Source organism: Nicotiana tabacum, chromosome 24 (genome assembly GCF_000715075.1).
Source record: "Nicotiana tabacum cultivar K326 chromosome 24, ASM71507v2, whole genome shotgun sequence".
NCBI lineage: Eukaryota > Viridiplantae > Streptophyta > Magnoliopsida > Solanales > Solanaceae > Nicotiana > Nicotiana tabacum.
In genome coordinates, this window is record NC_134103.1 from 70,626,103 (window position 1) to 70,638,747 (window position 12,645).

Below are 12,645 nucleotides of genomic sequence, written 5' to 3' on the forward strand. Positions count from 1 at the left end.
TATTACACTAGAGGTTGTCGGGAAAAGATGGGTAGCTTGTTCTTCGCGATCGTGAATCATTTTTCGCGATTGCGAAGGGCAAATTTTGAGCTGAGAAAAGTTGTGCTTCGCGATCGCGAAGAGTAAATATCTGGGCAGAATGTTAAGGGTTCGAAATTGGTCATATTCTTCATTTTGTTTTGGGGTTTGAAGCTTGAGTTTTGTGCGATTTTGGAGGAGTTCTTCACGAATTTGACTTGGGTAAGTGTTCTATATCTGAAAGTGATTGTATTTCATGATTTTATGGTTATATTCATAATTTATTTGTGAATTTAATGGAAGAAATTGGAATTTTTGCAAATTCTTTCAAAAATAAAAAAAATGAAGAGTTGGAGGTCGAGTTGATATCGGAATTTGGTAAAATTGGTATGGTTGAACTCGTATCGGAGTAGGTGTTCGGATTTCATGAAACTTTTTTCGAGTTTTGAGATGCGGGCCCTGCATTGACTTTCAGGTTGACTTTTTAATGTAAAAATTTAAGTCGACGTTATATTATCCGAAATTATTTTTGATGAATTTTAATGAAGATATGCAATTAATTTGTCTAGATTTGAGCCGTCCGGAGGTCCTTTCACGCAAGAAAGCTATTTTGGAATATCGGCCTAACTTCAAAAAGGTAAGTATCATGCCTAACTTTGAGTGGGGGAATTACCCCTTAGGCATTGAGTCGTATGTGCCATTTGTGTAATGTGAAAGATGTGTACGCGAGGTGACGAGTACGTACTCGGGCTTATATGTGCAAATTTTATTGGTTAGAGTCTTAGGCATTTTTATGTATTAAATTGAAAATTGTTGGCACTTATTAATCCTTATTTGTCATGCCCCATTCTTTGTTTGTCGAATTTATTTTATATGATAATTTGGTGTGATTGCTACTTTGATTTTATGTGAATTCCGTATTTTTGTTGAGTTGACATTTCCTGAAAATAATTACATTATGAATTTTTTCTCTGCAAAATAATTAATTAAATAAATTTTAAAAAAAGAGGCATTAATATATTTATCTAAAATTTGGATTAAAGTAGGCGTTGTCCTATGCTGAGTTACTTTTCCATCATTGTTGTTGTTTTTCAGATTTTATATACGTTGTGTGGAACCTTGGGCTATTTGCTGTGAAATTAATTTATTTCGTTGTATCTTTGAAAATGGTTGTGGCCTATGGGTAATTTGTGATATGAATTTGTTGTGTTGTATTGTTGTGATAATATTCCGTGTAAATTATTGTGTGATTTGTGTTATTATTATGCAAACATAAGGGTGGCATTCCACTATTGATAATATGCGGACATAAGGATGGCATTTCACTATTGTTATGTGTGTTGGGGTATTGTCTGGGAGGAGAGATAAGGGAGGCTAATATACGGAGAGATAAGGATGGCTATAGGAGAGATAATGGTGGCTATTGATACTGTCAAGGTGGAGGGATAAGGGTGGCTATTATATGGAGTGATACGTGTGTCTATAAGAGAGATAATGATGGCTATTGTCTGGGATGATATGTGATGAGGTGGGGTTATTGTGTTGGTGATATTTATATGATGATGTGGGATTATTGCGTTAGTAATTTTCATGTGATGTTCTGATTTTTCCTTGTATTTATCTTTATATCTTGTGCAACTTGCCTTGTTGTTTCGGTAAACTTGATAATAGTCGGATCTATGTTGAAAACTATGAGCATGTGGCTATTACCGGACGGATTATGTTATTGCACGTGAACTGTCCGTGCATATGTGATATGAAAGGTGGGCACGAGGTGCCGGAAAAATATAACGATAATGTTATTGGCACGTGAACTGTCCGTGCAGATGTGATATAGAATGTGAGAACGAGGTGCCAAGGAAATATAATAATTTTTATTCTTGGCACGTGAGTTGTCCGTGTAGTTATGATAGAAATATGGGCACGAGGTGCCGTGAAAATATAAAAGTGGGCTGAGACCTGTGGATTATGATTATGGAATGAGGTGCGAGAGAGAGACTTTTATTTGAAGGAATTATATTCGAAAGATATTTATTTGAAAAAATTATATTCAAAAGATATTTATCTGAAAGAATTATATTCTAAAGATATTTATTTTAAAAATTTATATTCATAAGATTTTAAATGAAAGATTTATATTCGAAAGATTTTTATTTGAAAAACTTATATTTGAAAGACGTATATTTGAAGAACTTAGATTAATTGGTTGTACTTGTGTTCCTTATTCGTTTGAGAAATATTTTTAGTGTTCTTGTTGTCTTGTTGTTCATATCTCTGATTGATCCTCCTTGCCATCACTGCTATTTGTTTTTTATTATTTTTGTATACTGCAATATTGCACAGGTTATTAGACTAGTAAGTGTCTTGATTGTACCTCGTCACTACTCCATCGAGGTTAGTCTTGATACTTACTGGGTACTGACTGTGTTATACTCATACTACACTTCTGTACATTTTTTGCAGAGCCATGTATTGGAAATATCGAATTTGGACAGAGATTAGAGTGTGATCGCAAGGATTCAAGATAGGGCTGCTTGGTCGTCGTAGCCCCTTGGAGTCTTTCCATCTTATTGTACTGTCAACTCTTATTCAAATAGTATTATATATTCGATCCTTGAGATCATTGCATGTGTTCAGTTAGAATTCGTGGCTCAGTATTATTAGTCTTGGGAGGTGGTTATATTTGTTTTCCACTTTTGGTTTCGACTCTTGTATTAAATTATATATTTCAAAAAAAATATAGCTCGAAATGTAATTATAATCGGATTACCTAGTCTTAGATACTAAGTGCCATCACGACGCCTGTGGTGGGATTTTGGGTCTTGACAAGTTGGTATCAGAGATCTAGGTTCATAGGTTCTACGAGTCATGAACGAGTCTAGTAGAGTCTTGCGGATCGGTACGGAGACATCTGTACTTATCTTCGATAGGCTATAGAACTGTTAGGAAATTTCCACTTCTTTCATTCCTGTCGTGCGAAATTTGTTGATTTTGGAGTTTGAGCCTTTGTATCTCTATTCTCTCATAGATGGTGAGGACACCTATTGTCGGGTTAGCTGAGAAGACACCCATGCATTCTGCTAGGGCCGCAAGAGGCCGGGGCCGAGGCCGAGGCCGAGGTATAGGCCGAGGAAGGGCACGTGCCACAACTAGAGCATCTGTCAGAGCAGCAAATGAGGAGCCGCTAGTAGCTCCGGTTAGGGGACAAGTACCAGAAGCACTTGTTGTTACTCCCGGACTTCAGGAGACCTTAGCACAGTTCCTGAACATGTTTGATATATTAACTCAGGCGGGATTGATCTCCGTTTCACCAAATATTTCACAGATTGGGGGAGGAGTTCAGACTCCTACCGCTCGTACTCCATAGAAGCAGGTTCACATTGGTCAGATTTCAGGTATAGTACCGATACAACCTGTTATTCTGGTTCAGCCAAAGGTCAGGCCAGAGGCATCAGAAGAAGAACAAAAGAGACTTGAGAGATTTAAGAGGTATCGTCCACCTACCTTCAATGGCACAGCTACCGAGGATGTCCAGGGATTTCTAGAAAAGTGTCACTGTATTCTCCGCACCATGGGTATTGTGGAAGTGAGCAAAGTTGTCTTTACTACATTTCAGTTGTCAGGAGCAGCGTATCAATGGTGGAAAGCTTATGAAGAGAGTAGACCAGCCGATGCAACACCACCAACTTGGGCTCAATTTTTCGAGATATTTTTGAAAGAGTTTGTTCTCCAGACTCTCCGGGATGCGTGGTGCATAGAGTTTGAACGGTTGTGTCAGGGCACCATGATGGTGTCAGAATATGCCATCAGGTTCAGTGAGTTAGCCCGTCATGCACCTGTTTTGGTTCCTACAGTCAGAGAGCGAGTCCGCAGATTCATTGAGGGGCTCGATTATGATCTTAAACTATGCATGGCTCAAGAATTACAGTCTGATACTCCATTTCAGTAAGTAGTAGAGATTTTCAGAATGTTAGAACGTGTTAGGAATGAGGAAAGTGAATCTAAGGAGGCCAAGAGGTCTCTAAATTCTGGAGGATTCAGTGGATTCTACTCTGTATCTAGCACTTATCATGGAGGAGGCTCGGGTAGTCGGTCAGCCCAGTCCACAATTCAGAGTACTCGTAGTGCTCATGTTAATACTTTTAGTGCACTACCGACATGGGGTTCTTACAGTGGTTATTCCAGTTATCTGGCACAGACTCAATATGAGTAGTCGCACCCATAGAGGGATTATTATGAGTGTGGTGATACTAGGCACATCATGAGAGATTGTCACAGACTTGGGAGAGGTGGATTTAATCAGAACACTCAAGCTACAGGCTTTATTCCAGTTACTGTGGGTAGAGGGCAACCTAGAGGGAGAGGCCCAGCCCGTTGATATAATTGCTATGGTATGGCTGAGGCCGCTACACCAGGTGGTGTCGTTACATGTACGATCCTGATTTATTATAAAGGAATTTTTTTCCTTAATTTGATTCGGTTCTAAGTATCGAGGCAAGTCCTCCTATTATGCTCCATTTATGGGTGAGCTTCGTAATTCTGTAACCTACTTATGTGTTTACCCCTGTTGGGAGATTCTATGGCAATAACCACGTCTATCATTCTATTTTAGTCACTAATGAGAGATACGAGGCTAAAAGTGACTTTTTGTTACTCACTACAGTGGGTTTTGATGTAATTTCGGGATAATTGATTACAATTTTATGAATTATATGCCTTACCGGTATGGGGGTTTATTATGTTTTGTGAAATTATTTCACGGAATTTATTAAAAAGAAGAAAGAAAAGAAATGGAAAGTTTCAGTTAGCACAATGTGCATAATACTTGTGATTCAGAGTAGAGTATGGGATCCTCACGTTTTCATGTGATTTTGATATGTTTGAACCGGGCCATGTGTCGCGGTGGAAGTTATATCAGGATGAGATCCTTATGGTTAAATTCATCTGTTTTAAATTCTCCCTTTGTGAAATTAAATTTGTACTATGGTACTAATGGGGAGTCATGCATGTTAGGCTTATTTGATAATTCTTGTATGTGTTTTTTTGTGTGCATATTTAGCCATATTCGTGTTAAAATTATTGAGTTTTAGCCTACAATGTGAGTGCCCAGGTAGTTTTAAATGTAACTCGTTAATTCGGGTAAATAATTATGAGGTCTTCATGACTTGTGTCTCATTGTTAGTAAGGTGAAGGTTTGAAAAGAGATTTTACTTAACATGAGGTTAATTGCGATGTTGTAATTGATTATGAACAGCTATTATGATCAGAGATGTGGTTATGGGCATACGTATGATGTGTGCGAGTGTAGGCACGAGTTGCTACAGCCGGTTGAGACTAATACCGTGTGTTAATATGAAAATCGGACCTTTTGAAAATGTTTGGAGTGTAAGAAAAATTGGTTTTAAAGTTTATAAGTGTGGATAAAAGAAATAGTCTTTAACTGAGATGGTGTTGCCGGACTTATGTCGATTGCAGTGACGTAGGATCACCCGCGAATATATGTATAGTAAATACACTCAGTAAATTTAAGTCCTCGGAATAATTCTTGGCATGTTCGAGGACGAACGTATGTTTAAGAGGGGGAGAATGTAACGACCCAACTTGTCGTTTTAAGAATTAGCGTCTCATTCGGTGGCTTAAGTTCCCGAGCAACTTCGTAATATGTGCTATGACTTGCGTACAAGGTCGAGTTTGGTTTTCGGATGATTCGGGATCAATTTAAAAGAACAACTCGTGTTTCTAAAGCTTAAGCCAAAAAAGTTGACCGGAGTTTGACTTTTGTGTAAACGACTCGGGAATAGAGTTTTGATAATTCTAATAGCTCTATATGATGATTTTAGACTTAGGAGCGCGACCGGATATTGATTTGTAGGTCCATAGGTTGTTTCGACGTAAATTGGCGAAAGTTGGAAAATGGAATTTAGAAGTTTGACCGGGAGTTGACTTTATCGATATCGGGGTCGGAATCCAATTTCGGAAGTTAGAATAGGTCTGTAATGTCATTTATGACTTGCGTGCAAAATTTGAAGTCAATCGGAGTTGCTTTGATATAAATCGGCATCGATTTCAGAATTTGGAAGCTCATAGGCTTGCGATTCGTAGGATCGAGGTAGTTTTGATATTGTTATGTGTGATTTGAGGCCTCGAGTAAGTCTGTATTATGTTATGAGACTTGTTGGTATATTCTAACGGGGTCCCGAGTGGCTCGGATGAGTTTCGGAGTGATTTCGGACCATTTCTAGGCCTTTTTTAGTTGTTGCTTTTTAGCTACAGCAGTGTGCATTGCGATCGCGGGGAATTGGCCATTATCGCAAAGAGTAAAATGGGATATATTGGCCTGCGAATCGTGATAGCAGAAGGCTTTTCGCGATCGCGTAGAGAAAATTTCTTCTGCATTGATTTGATTTTGGAAGCTCATATCTTGCAATATATAAGGAATTTGGAGATGATCCAAATATGAAAGTTGTAGCCCATTGTGTCTAATTTTCATAAAATAATACCTTTTAGAATTTGGAGTTATGTACAAAAGGTTATGACTATTATACTAGAGGTTGTCTGGAAGAGCTGGGTAGCTTGTTCTTTGCGATCACGAATCATTTTTTGCCATCGCGAAGAGCAAATTTTGAGCTGAGAAAAGTTGTGATTTGCGATCGCGAAAAGTAAATATCTGGGCAGAATGTTAAGGGGTCGAAATTGGTCATTTTCTTCATTTCGTTTTGGGGTTTGAAAATTTGGTTTTGGGCGATTTTGGAGGAGTTCTTCACGGCTCTGACTTGGGTAAGTGTTCTATATCTGAAAGTGATCATATTTCATGATTCCATAGTTATATTCATCATTTATTTGCAAATTTAATAGAAGAAATTGGGAATTTTGTAAAATCTTTCAAAAACAAAAAATGAAGAGTTGGAGGTCGAGTTGATGTCGGAATTTGGTAAAATTGGTGTAGTTGTACTCGTATCGGAGTGGGTGTTCAGATTTTGCAAAAATTCTGTCGGGTTCCGAGATGCGAGCCCCGCATTGACTTTCGGGTTGACATTTTAATGTAAAATTTTAAGTCGATGTTATATTATCCTGAATTATTTTCGATGAATTTTAATGAAGATATGCAATTAATTAGGCTAGATTTGAGCCGTCCGGAGGTCATTTCACGCAAGAAGGCTATTTTGAAATATCGGGCCTAACTTCAAAAAGGTAAGTATCTTACCTAACCTTGAGTGGGGGAATTACCCCTTAGGCATTGAGTCGTATGTGCCATTTGTATAATGTGAAAGTCGTGTATGTGAGGTGACGAGTACGTACTTGGGCTTATATGTGCAAATTTTATTGGTTTAAAATCTTAAGCATTTATATGTATTAAATTGAAAGTTGTTACCACTTATTAATACTTATTTGTCATGCCTCATTCTTTGTTTGTCATATTTGTTTTATATGATAATTTGGTGTGATTGCTACTTCGATTTTTATGTGAATTCCGTGTTTTTGTTGAGTTGACATTTCCTGGAAATAATTACATTATGATTTTTTTCTCTGCAAATAATTAATTAAATAAATTTTAAAAAAAGAGGCATTAATATATTTATCTAAAATTTGGATTAAAGAAGGATTTGTCCTATGCTGAGTTATTTTTTCATCATTGTTGTTATTTTTGAGATTTTATATACGTTGTATGGAGCCTTAGGCTATTTACTGTGAAATTAATTTATTTCGTTGTATCTTTGAAAATGGTTGTGGACTATGGGTAATTTGTGATATGAATTGGTTGTGTTGTGTTGTTGTGATAATATTTCATGTAAATTGTTGTGTGATTTGAGTTATTATTATGCGGACATAAGGGTGGCATTCCACTGTTGATAATATGTGGACATAAGGGTGGCATTTCACTATTGTTATGTGTGTTGGGGTATTGTCTGGGAGGAGAGATAAGGGAGACTAATATACGGGGCGATAAGGGAGGTTATCATAAGAAGAGATAAGAATGGCTATAGGAGAGATAAGGATGGATATAGAAGAGATAAGGGTGACTATTGATATTGTCAGGGTGGAGGGATAAGGGTGGCTATTATATGGAGTGATACAGGTGTTTATAGGAGAGATAAGGGTGGCTATTGTCTGTGATGAGGTGGGATTATTGTGTTGGTGATTTTTATATGATTATGTGGGGTTATTGTGTTAGTAATTTTTATGTGATGTTATGATTTTTCCTTGTGTTTATTTTTATATCTTGTGCAACTTGCCTTGTTGTTTCGGTAAACTTGATAATAGTGTGATCTATGTTTAAATTATGAGCTTGTAGCTATTGCCGGTCGGATTATATTATTGACACATGAACTGTCCATGCAGATGTGATATGAAATATGGGAACGAGGTATCGAAAAAATATAATGATTATGTTATTGGCACATGAACTGTCCGTGTATATGTGATATGAAATATGGGCACGAGGTACCGGAAAAATACAATGATTTTTATTCTTGGCACGTGAGTTGTCCATGTGGTTATGATAGAAATATGGGCACGAGGTGCCGTGAAAATATAAAAGTGGGCTGAGACTTGTGGTTTATGATTATGAAATGAGGTGTCAAAGAGTGACTTTTATTTGAAGGAATTATATTCGAAAGGTATTTATTTGAAAGAATTATATTCAAAAGATATTTATTTGAAAGAATTATATTCAAAAGATATTTATTTGAAAGATTTATATTCGAAAGATACATATTTGAAGAACTTAGATTAATTGGTTGTACTTATGTTCCTTATTCATTTGAGCAATATTTCTGGTGTTCTTGTTGCCTTGTTATTCATATCCCTGATTGATCCTCATTGCCATCACTACTATTTATTTTTTATTATTTTTGTATACTGCAATATTACATAGGTTATTAGACTAGTGAGTGTCTTGACTGTACCTCGTCACTACTTCACCAAGGTTAGTCTTGATACTTACTGGGTACCGACTGTGGTGTACTCATACTATACTTTTGCATATTTTTTTGCAGAGCCATGTATTGGAGATATCGAATTCGGACAAAGAATAGAGTGTGATCGCAAGGATTCAAGGTATGAATGCTTGGTCGTCGCAGTCCCTTGGAGTCTTTTCATTTTATTGTACTGTCAACACTTATTCAAACAGTATTGTATATTCGATCCTTAAGATCATTGCATGTATTCAGTTAGAGCTCGTGACTCAGTATTACCAGTCTTGGGAAGTGGTTATATTTGTTTTCCGCTTTTGGTTTCGACACTTGTATTAAATTATATGTTTCAAAAAAAAAAGGCTCGAAATATAAATGTAATCGGCTTACCTAGTCTTAGAAACTAAGTGTCATCACGACGCTTGTGGTGAGATTTTGGGTCTTGACATCCTATTTTTTCTTAGTAATGTTGCAAGTTTATTCCTCATATTTTATGTACGAAACATCATGAAACGACGTCAAACAATACAATCTATCTAAATATTTTATTTATCAAACAGTACAATACAATATGTTACATTATGAAACGAGATCTAACAACCATCCAAACAAGCTGTTACTGTTTGTTTTTCTTTTTCTTTGGCTTTTGTTTCCTTTAGTTTTAGGATTCTGGGGATTTTTTTTTTTTGTTTTTGGTTCCTTTAGTTTTAGGATTCTTTAGATTCCCGTGTATATATAACTTATAAATTGCTTCTTCCTGCTTATGCCATTTTATTTTATTTAATTAATTAGACCACCGACCCTTTTGTTTTCTTCACTAATTTTGTTGTTGATGTAATTTACCATTAGGAATTTTAGATATGTCAAATACCTAATGCTGAATATCTTCGTTCGTTCTTTCTTTAGATTAGTATTAGTATCAATAAATTTAAGTGTAATTATATTTTATATGCATGACATTATGAAGAATCTTAGGTTGTTTAAACGAATATAGGTAATTTTATTACGTTATAGCAAATTAAATCATTCAACATTGTATATATATAAAGTCAATAAATTCTCAAAGTTGGATTGTATTTGTTCCACGTCTATCCCAGGCAGACAATTATATGTTGCACTATCAAAAGGGATATCAATGTGAAAAATGAAGATTTTATTAATGAGAGACGATCAAAAAGGCAAAAAGAAACATACACTAAATACGTCATCCTTAAAAAATATATTAAAAGAGATACATCAGATGATGTGTTTGTATCTCATAATTTTAATATAGTACAATTTAACTAACTAAATCTAATTGATTATCTACACATCATATGTATCCAATCATTTTAAGTTCAACTCCAGCTCAAGCAATCCTCCTTCCTATGAACCTTTCTCCATTGGGAATCAATAACAATGAAATAAGTAATTATAATCGTAAAGCTTCATTAGTTGTCCAGTTGACAATAAATTTATTTGTCGAATAGCTATTACATGGTAAACAGAGATCAAATTATTTAGCGAAAGAAAATAGTTGGTCGCCACTACTTAGCCAAATGAAATAACAACGATGATCAACATGTATATTCTCTCCATTTTGAGAATTATCAACATCTATAATTTTAAGGACTCAGACTTCTTCTTCAATTCTTATGTAATTCAGATCCATTTTTTCAAATAAGATCTATGTAATTTCTATAAATTCTATACTCATTGAGTTGGGTTACACGCGCAACGTGCGTACTCTAGAACTAGTACTATATTAAAAGCACGAAAGCCCTATCGAAATGTCATTCGTCTTTTTTACCCTTCATAATTATATGCTACGTTGGATAAAATTGTAATTGTATTTTTTACCCCTTTTTTTGTTGGACACGGGTTTTCTATATTTAGGTTTTAGGATTCACTTTATATTTTAGGATTCTTCTACCAATTAATTATGTAGTTTCTTTTTTTGTTTTGTTTTTTGGTTTAGGCTCCTTTGACCTAAATAAATTGCCGTAGGCTCTAAAAAAACGTATGGTTTAGGATTCACCAATTAATATTGGTATTTGTATTCACTTGAACATTAGTTATATTTATTATCATCATTGTTTTAAGAGTCTATTTTCTGGTCTTTTGATTTGTGGTGAAATCGTTGTTCATGGTTCATCGCCTAACTTGAAAAACTTTTATCTTGGATTCTCTTTTCTGATCTTTTTAGTTTGCCCATATCATTATTGAGATAGGTTTTTATGATTGCTGAAGTCAACCAATATTCATTAAATCTCTTTTATTGCTTTGTGCTAATTTTGGTTTTTGATTTCTCTTTTATATTTTGAATTTGGTATTGCATGACACTTCTGCTTTCTTCTTCTTTTTCTCACTTAGTTTTTGGTTGTTGGATCTAGCATCTAGGTTTTAAAAGTTTTTAGGTGTTTCAATGCCAATACTACAAAGTTTATTTCAGTAGAAATTTAAATTACGGTCAGTGCTTTCGACAACTTCAAGTTTCTTGCTAATGGTTGGCATAAGATTTTCGTATCTTGGGTAATCTTTCAATTTTATTTTCAACAATTTGATTCGTGAATATTTTTTTTCAATAATTTAATTCGTGAATTAATTTTGCATTTGAGTTGAGATAATTGTCAGTGTTTCTTTCAGGTTTCTCACTGATGGTTGGGGCAAAAACGTTTCATATCTTTGGTAATATTTCAATTTAATTCGTGAACTAATTTTGTATTTGTTTCGAGATCTTAGAATAATTTACCTCTTTTATTGTATAGAAACTCTCCATACTTTGATTTTAATAATTCATTGATTTTAACTCATTATTATAATCGGTGATTCTTCTTTCTTCTCGAATTGCGATGCTATGTTGAAGGTATTATTATAGAAGCAAATTTAAAAATATTGTATTGGGTGGTGGGATTTAAGATAAGTTATGCAAACAATCAATCGTGAATTATCAAACGGCAAGATTTTAAATGAATTCCTCATTTAAATTTATTGATTCTGTAATGACCCGACCGGTCGTTTTGAGCTATAGCGCGTCGTTCGGCAGTTCGAGGTTTTGAGTAGTTTCACTTTAGGTATTATGACTTGTACGTGTGGTCAGAATTGAAATCCGGGAAGTTCGGAGTTGATTTGGAGAGAAAATCCTAATTCCAGAAGCTTTAAGTTGGAAGAGTTGGCTAAGGTTTGATTTTTGAGTAAACGACCTCGAAATCAGGATTGAAAGGTTCCAACAGGTTCGTATGATGATTTTGGACTTGGGCATATGTCCGGATCGGGTTTTGGATGACCCGAGAGCGTTTCAGCGCCTATTGTGGAAGTTGACATTTTGAAAGAATTTCATAAATTTGGGTTGAGGTGCATTTCAATGTTATCAATATCTGTTTGGAATTCCGAGTATGGGAATAGCTCTGTATGGTGATTCTGGTATTGGAAGCGCGTCCGAAAGTGGATTTGGAGGTCCATAGGTCATTTCGGGGTCATTTGGCGAAAGTTAGAAGTTTGAAGGTTTTTGAGAAGTTTGATCGAGAGTGGACTTTTTGATATTGGGATCGGATTCCGATTCCGAAAGTTGTAGTAGGTCCGTAATGTCGAATGTAGATGGTGTGCAAAATTTGAGGTCAATCGGACGTGATTTGATAGGTTTCGGCATCGAATGTAGAAGTTTGAAGTCCTAAAGTTCATGAAGATTGAATTGGGGTGTGATTCATGATTTTGATGTTGTTTGATGTGATTTGAG